Source organism: Oryx dammah, unplaced genomic scaffold (assembly GCF_014754425.2).
Source record: "Oryx dammah isolate SB20612 unplaced genomic scaffold, SCBI_Odam_1.1 HiC_scaffold_8, whole genome shotgun sequence".
Classification (NCBI taxonomy): Eukaryota; Metazoa; Chordata; class Mammalia; order Artiodactyla; family Bovidae; genus Oryx; species Oryx dammah.
This window is the reverse complement of record NW_024070192.1, coordinates 43702326-43709810: the sequence shown is the minus strand read 5'-3', so window position 1 is coordinate 43709810 and position 7485 is coordinate 43702326. Positions and strand designations below refer to the sequence as shown.

Below are 7485 nucleotides of genomic sequence, written 5' to 3'. Positions count from 1 at the left end.
TGGGCTTTCTCTAGTTGCAGTGAGCTGCTGGGTCTTCTTTGCTGGGTATGGGCTTTCTCTAGTTGCAGTGAGCTGCTGGGTCTTCTTTGCTGGGTATGGGCTTCCTCTAGTAGCCATGAGCTGCTGGGTCTTCTTTGCTGGGTATGGGCTTCCTCTAGTAGCCGTGAGCTGCTGGGTCTTCTTTGCTGGGTATGGGCTTCCTCTAGTTGCAGTGAGCTGCTGGGTCTTCTTTGCTGGGTATGGGCTTCCTCTAGTTGCCGTGAGCTGCTGGGTCTTCTTTGCTGTGTGGGCTTCCTCTAGTTGCCATGAGCAGGGGCTGCTCTCTAGCTGCAGTTCTCGGGTTTCTCACTGCGGTGGCTTCTCTTGTTGTGGTGCACGGGCTGTAGAGAGGGTGGGCTTCATAGCTGCAGCTTACAGGCTTAGTTGCTCCATGGCATGTGGGATCTTCCTGTACTAGGGATCAAACCCGTGTCCCCTGCGTTGGCAGGCAGAGTCTTAACCACTGGACTGCAAGGGAAGTCCCCACGTTTCTGTTTAAAGATGCCTTATTTAAAACACACAGTTGATTGACTCACGTTGAACCATGGGTCATGGCTCTATAACTGATGCCCAAGTGAAGCTGATCTAACACATATTTTCTCTGTAAGACCCAGCACAGCCTTCTTGCTCTTAGAACTACTACCAGCACTTCAGCCCTACACTTGGGAGACATTTTAAGCTGTGAAATCACCCAAAAAAGCACAAAAATGCAGAAAGTATATCACTAAGTAGACTGTGAAAAGGACTCTTGCTTGTAGTATGAGCCTTGAAACAAGAAGGCAGAGTGTCACCTCATTTACCCTCAGCTGGGGGCATGGTGGGGAGCTTAAACGTGTGGCCTCTTCTCTTTCTGTATATGAGTGACAGCATCATGACTATCGATTTGAGGGTTATTGACAAATTTTATCAAGTGGGCAAATTTGGAAGTACAGAGCCTGTGAATAATGACTATAAAATTATGATATGAATAATGACTGTAAAACTGTGGTATGAATAATCATTATAAAATTATGGTATATATCTACATATTTTATACTTATAAATATGATTATATATACTTTTTTCCATATGGTTTCCACACCCATAAATCTCTCTAAAATTATTATTGAAATATAATTGATTTATAATGTTGTGTTAGTTTCAGGCATACAGCAGTGATTCAGTTATACATATATATATTACACTTTCTTTACATTCCCTTCTGTTGTAGGCAGAAAGTGTATGGCATGCAAAGAACTGGACATGACTGAGCAACTAAACTGTACTGAACTATTCTGAACTATTGTAGGTTATCACAAGATATTGAGTATGGTTCCCTGGTGCTGTACAGTAGATCCTCGTTGGTTATCTGTCCCACTTCCCCTTTGGTATCTGAGAGTGTGTTTTCTGCATCTGTGAGTCTATTTCTGTTTTGTAAATAAGTCCATTTGTATCATCTTTTTTAGATTCTACATATAAGCCATATCACGTGATATTTGTCTTTGGCTTACTCTACTTAGTATAATTATCTCTAGATCCGTCCATGTTGCTGGAAATTGAACTGTTTCATTCCTTTCTCGTGAGTGAGTAGTATTCCATACAATGGTTCGCACCACATAAGATGGTACGGGAAGATCTGAGCGAACTTTCTGGCCAACCCAATATACATCTCATCTTTATCCATTCGTATACCAGTGGGCTTGCTTTCTGCATTTTGCGTTTCTTTGGGCGCCGTGAGAAGTGAAGGAAGGAGCCGACGCTGGCTGTTCCGTGTTGTCATCTCTTTATGATGCACCAACCTCGTGGTTTATTTACTTTGTCCTCAGTTGAGCTTGGGCTTCCCTGGTGGCTCAGACGGTAAAGAATCCACCTGCATGCAGGAGACCCAAGTTCAATGCCTGGATCAGGAGGATCTCCTGGAGCAGGAAATGGCAACCCACTCCAGTATTCTTGCCTGGGAAATCCCATGGACAGAGAAGCCTGGCAGGCTACAATCTATGAGGTTGCAAAGAGTCGGACACGACTGAGTGACTAAACAGCCAAATAGCGAGGCAATGAGCCTGCGAGTCAGGCACTGTGGAGAGCAGTAGTTTTCTTCCAGTCCTCTGGCGCAAGAGGCGTCTCACATGGAGGACCCCATCTTTACTTCCTCTGTGAGCAGGTGGACTCCGAGGTCACTGCTCTGGGGCAGAGCGGGTAATGAGCCCTAAGAGGACCTCTTTCAGTTGCTGCTTGGGATAAGAAATGTGTAAAGAGGTATGGAGACCCTCAGAACATCAAGCTAGTGGCTGTTTATTCAGCATTTGAATCTGTAGGATGGAGTCTTTTTCGTTGCTAAGTCTGAGCTGGCCTGGCTCCCTAGGAGGCTCATAGGAAAGGTACATCAGTTATAGAGAAAGAAGTGATGTTTTCTTTCTAAATCTGAGTATAGTGTGAGTATGTGTTCAGTCCTGCTACACATTAATCCAGGAAACCTTTGGATGTTTAAGTGCCAAGCACTGTACTAGGTGCTGGAGATGCATCGGTAAGTGAACTAAATGAAGGTGAGATTTGCATCTTGTTCTTTTTTTTTTTTTTTTAATTTGGCTGTGGGAAGATCCCCTGGAGGGGAGGGCATGGCAATCCACTCCAGTATTCTTGCCTGGAGAATCCCCATGGACAGAGGAGCCTGGCGGGCTGCAGTCCGTAGTGTCCCAAAGCGTTGGACAAAACTGAAGCAACTTAGCACAGATGTGCCTGGTCTTAGTTGTGGCATGTGGGATCTAATTCCCTGACCAGGAATCGAACCCGGGCCCCCCTTGCATTGGGAGTGCAGAGCCTTAGCCACTGGACCACAAGGAAAGTCTCTTGCATCTTGTTCTTAAAGGAATCTTCTGCCCCGGCCTAGCTGGAAAGTGGAGGTCAAGCCAAGGTGAAGGGAGATGAAACTTGGCTTGTTTGAGCATCTGCCCCAGGGACAGCTCTGTACCAGCATCCTGGGGCTGTGCCAGGAAGTGGGGTTATCCCTGCCCTCACTGTTATAAGAAGATGCAATGGATGAGAAAAGGATCCAGATGCGTATGTGAAAGTGTAGAAAGATGCAGACAACAGAGCAAGGTCTCATGCCTGGGGTTTCAAGGGACCAAGTGCTTACTTGTGACTGAGGATCAGTGGGATGCAAGCCAGACAGGCTTCCTGGAGGAAGAGACTTCAGAATGGCCTTCAAAGTTCAGGGTCTTGGGGAGAATGAGCCATCAGGAAGCACAGTAGGGTGAAGCTGCATCAATTAAAGCTGTCCAGCTTTTGGCTACAGGCTCTCTTTTAAACAGAGGGAAGCACTGACATCTCTGCCTACAGGGAGCAGCTTTTATCCAGGGGGAGCACCCAGCCCCAGCTTCTAGGCAGGAAGGGGCTCAGAGACTGACAGGCTTCAAGATGTGGGATCATGGGATGTAGGACCACTGGGCCACCAGTTCACTAAGGCTGTTTTGTGCTTTCCAAGGTGTGTTACCCAAGTAGCTGAAAGATTTGCTCCTAATAAGTGAATTGAAAACTATCCTCTTTCCTGGTTACAGAGGCATAGACTGACCCTTACCAATGACATTTGCTCTCATCAGCCCTGTGGTCTCCAGCCAGAGGTCTGCCCTGTGGACCAAGGCAATCTATTTGCAAAGCGCTCTGCTTCCCACAATCTTCACTAGGCATGGGAAGGGCAAGTTGGGGGAAAGTGAATGGTCCAAGACAGTCTTGCCGTGCTAAGGGGTCTTCTATCCTTAGAACAGAAAACACACACCAAAAAAGGGAGAAAAATGTCAACGATGACAAAGTGAAAGAAAAAAAAAATAGTAAATTTTTGTATAGCCAAGAAAACCCTCTAGTTAAAGGAAATCAGATTGTTGTTTAAAACATGATTCCAAAGTCCTTGAGAGTCCCTTGAGAGCCAATGAGCTGTCTCCACAGAAGGACCCACTAGGAATGGACTGGAAGGCATTGCTCACCCCTTGGACCATCGTGTTAGAGTTCCAGGCCAGACGGGTGGGGTGGAGATAGAGGGGAGGGTGCGCTGGTTTGGAAGTTGGCAAAAATATTTCCAGCCATTAGCTCATTTAATTGTCACAACAGCTCCTGGGAGGTAAGAAAGTCAGCAATAGTTACTCTGTTTATTTGATCATTAAGCAGATGCTCAAAGACGTGAAATGACCCGTCATGATGCTGACTAGTAAATTCCAAAACCAGGACTTGCCATCAGGGTTATCTGATTCCCCGGCTGCTGCTTGGTGGGAAGGGTCGGGATGTGAACAGAGTGGCAGGATCCCATGTTCTTTAGATGCACTGTGTGACCTCAGTGAGAGTGCCAGATTCCTATATTCAGATGAGGGAGAAGGCTCAGGTGTCCTGCCCCCAGGGGCTTGTGCTAAGTGCGTTCCCAGGAGCTGGCCTGCCCATAAGGGGACCCAAGGCCATGGAGTATATCACCATCAGTGCTCTGGGCAGAGGAGCCAAGGAGCCTGGAGCATGTAGGCTGGGCCTCAGGGAAAGGCAAGCCATCTGGGGTGGGGTCAGGCCAGTCTGACTGCAAGTGTCATATCACTCTGCCCCGAATGCTTGGCGGTATCCCTCCGGTTTCTGCCCCCCCCTTCCTGACACCTCCCCCCACTGCAGGCCTCTGTCGGCCAAAGTCCCACTGCACTGAACTCTGGTTCTTACAAGGTGGTAGCAGACTGCCCCCACCTCCCCACCAGGCTGCTGGTGTGTCCAGCCTGTCTCCTTGTCCTCAGCCAGGCAACAGCTGGGGCGAGGACCATGGATGCTGGACTAGGTGTCTGTCCTAATCACATCAGTGCTCCAGAGGTGACTCCTAATTAAAACTGAAAGTCTCAAAGAGTTGGCTCATGGACTGTAGCCCATCAGGCTTCTCTGTCCATGGGGTTCTCCAGGCAAGAATACTGGAGTGGGTTGCCATTTCCTTCTCCAGGGGATCTTCCTGACCCAGGGACAGAGCTGAGCTTTGTCTCATTAGGTCTCCTGCATTGCAGGCAGGTTCTTTACCTCTAGCGCCACCTGGGAAGCCGAAAGTTTACGGAAGGAGCAAAGTCAAATCAAGCCCCTCTGGGCACTGGGCTCTGGTGACCCAGTGACATGGTCCTTGCCTTCAAGAAGTCTAGAGTCTCCCAACTGAAGTGCTGGCTTAGAGGACACTTAGAAATGCCTGGGGCATCTGGGTTGTCCCAGCGAGTGGGGGCACACAGTGGGCTGGGGCCAGGGATGTTAAATATCCCATAATACACAGACTAGTCCATCACAATGAGGACACTGCCTGCCCTCAGGGCCAGCAGCCCCTCTGATGGATGTCTGGCATTTCTGCCCATTTTGCAGATGTGAACTTTGAGGCTCAGGAAGGTTAAGGCCCTAGAACTGATCTGGTCATACCAGACTCTGCCTCTCCTAAGCCTCTGGGTAAAATGGAGCTCTGATTGTACCAACCTCTTTAGGATATCAGCAGGCTCCTGGACACAGTCCCAGAGCAGCAATCCCCAGGCAAATGGGAAGAGTTATCAGTGGCCTTGGGAAGACCCTAGGATGACTGGCTAGGAGGCACAGAGGCCATTCTGTGTGTAGCTTTGGGAGAGGGAGGAAAGGAACAGAGTGGGTCTCTGGACATTGTCTGTTTTTCTTAAAGCAGCAGCTCACAGAGTCCTGCTGGAGGCTCACTGGGGCAGATGAATATCCCAATGGTCCACCTACCTCAGAAATAGCCCGGATCCTGAAGAACAATAGAAAAGGCTGGAACTCCTTCCGAGCTGACCCCTCCCCACTGTGGGCCTTGGAGAATCACAGTCGGCTGTTTCTTTGGTCCAGGGTTTCAGGTGATCAGGAGGGTGTGCAGAGGAGGGGAGTGGCAGGGAGGGAGGAAGGACCTGCCTCCACGCCCCTCCAAGCCCCTGCTACACTGCCCTGGCCTGGGAGGATGCTTTTTGGTATCTTTCAGACACTAGATCCTCCCTGGGCATCTAACTGCCCCAGGAGCCCAAGTGTGAACAGTCTGTAGACATTCTTAGGTCCAAGTCCTTGAACCTGATCAAACCTCCAGACCGTGCACCTAAGAAAACCAGGTGGTGTGTTTCTAGACGGAGCTGCTTCCTGGCGGGGCTGATTGAACTGCATGAGGGACTCAACACTGGCTGGCAGAGAGGCCACGGGGACATGTCATCACATGCTGTGTGACCTTGGGGAGAGCACTTAACCTCCCTGAAACCAAGGGAGGAAGGAGAGTCATTCATTCATCCTCCCTTGCCCCCTTCCTTCCTCTCCCCCTTGCCTCCTCCCTCCCTCCCAGTATTTTTTAATGGAGTAGTTCTAGCATCAGAATACCAAGCACCCCTTGTCCACTTTCCTGTTCTGCCAAGTTTTTTACACTTTACCAGACTTGCTTCAGCTTTTGAAAAAGAACAACCTCGCAGATACACTTGAAGATCCTCATGAGCCTTCCCTGATGTCACTTCCCTCGTTTCCACCCTCCTGCCCTTTCCAGGGGAGACTGCTATCCTGAATTTGTTGTTTATCATTCTACATATGTGTGCATCCATCCACCCCCGTGACTAATGGGGATGCCGGCCTTGTTCTGCTCGCCTAATGACTTTAGTATCAAATTGTTCAGGAAGTTGGGGCAGAGAAGGAAAAGAAGAGGAAGGCATTCTTATTGATTTAAAAAACTCTGTATGTTAAAGGCATGGATCCTTTGTGAATCACCTATGCTGCATTTAATTTTCCTAGTTTGATATTTGCCTTTTCATTTCAATTTCTTAATTTTTTAGTCAAAAATAACCTTATGAAAATCAGGTTGTTTTATTTTTGGCCGTGCTGGTTCTGTGCTGAGAGGGCTCTTTTCTAGTTATAGCGACTGGAAGCTACTCTCAAGTTGTGGCATGCAGGCTTACTGTGGTGGCTTCTCTTGCTGAAGGTCATGGTCTCGAGGGTGCTTGGGCTTCAGTACTTGCAGCCATAAGCTCAGTAGCTGTGGCTCCTGGGCTCTGGAGCACAGGCTTAGAAGTCGTGGTGCACAGGCCCAGTAGTTGTGGTACACAGGCCCAGTTGCTCCTTCGCATGTGGGATCTTTCCAGGTCAGGGATCGAACCCATGTCTCCTGCACTGGCAGGCGGATTCTTTACCACTGAGTCACCAGGGAAACCTCAAAATAACTTATTCATTTCAGTTTGTACACGTTTATTATAGAAGAGTGATAAAATACAGAAAAGCAATAGAAACCACATTCCACCACATATAAAACATCTGGAGACAAGCTCATCTTTTTATCTTTCCAGACACTTTTCTATAATTCCTTTCCATTTTTGCTTTGTTTGTGTTTTCCCTAGAGTTAAAAATATGTATTAAGTAATAATACATATAATTATAATATGTATTATTATAATAATATACTTATAATATGCGGGTTGAGAGTGAAGAGTACAGATGCATACATTTTGTCCT

General features: G+C 47.9%; 1 long non-coding RNA gene across 2 annotated transcripts in view; it reads left to right on the top strand.

Annotated features, from left to right (window-relative positions):
• LOC120866327 overlaps positions 1–6834 on the top strand; it is a 22553-nt gene extending 15719 nt beyond the window's left edge. The window contains exons 2-3 of one of the 2 annotated variants that reach the window (XR_005721637.1): positions 1485–1601; positions 6423–6834. This is a non-coding gene — a long non-coding RNA (uncharacterized LOC120866327). The remainder of the gene's footprint in view (positions 1–1484; positions 1602–6422) is intronic. The other variant, XR_005721636.1, reaches the window with a different exon arrangement.
• Positions 6835–7485: the final 651 nt, after the last annotated feature.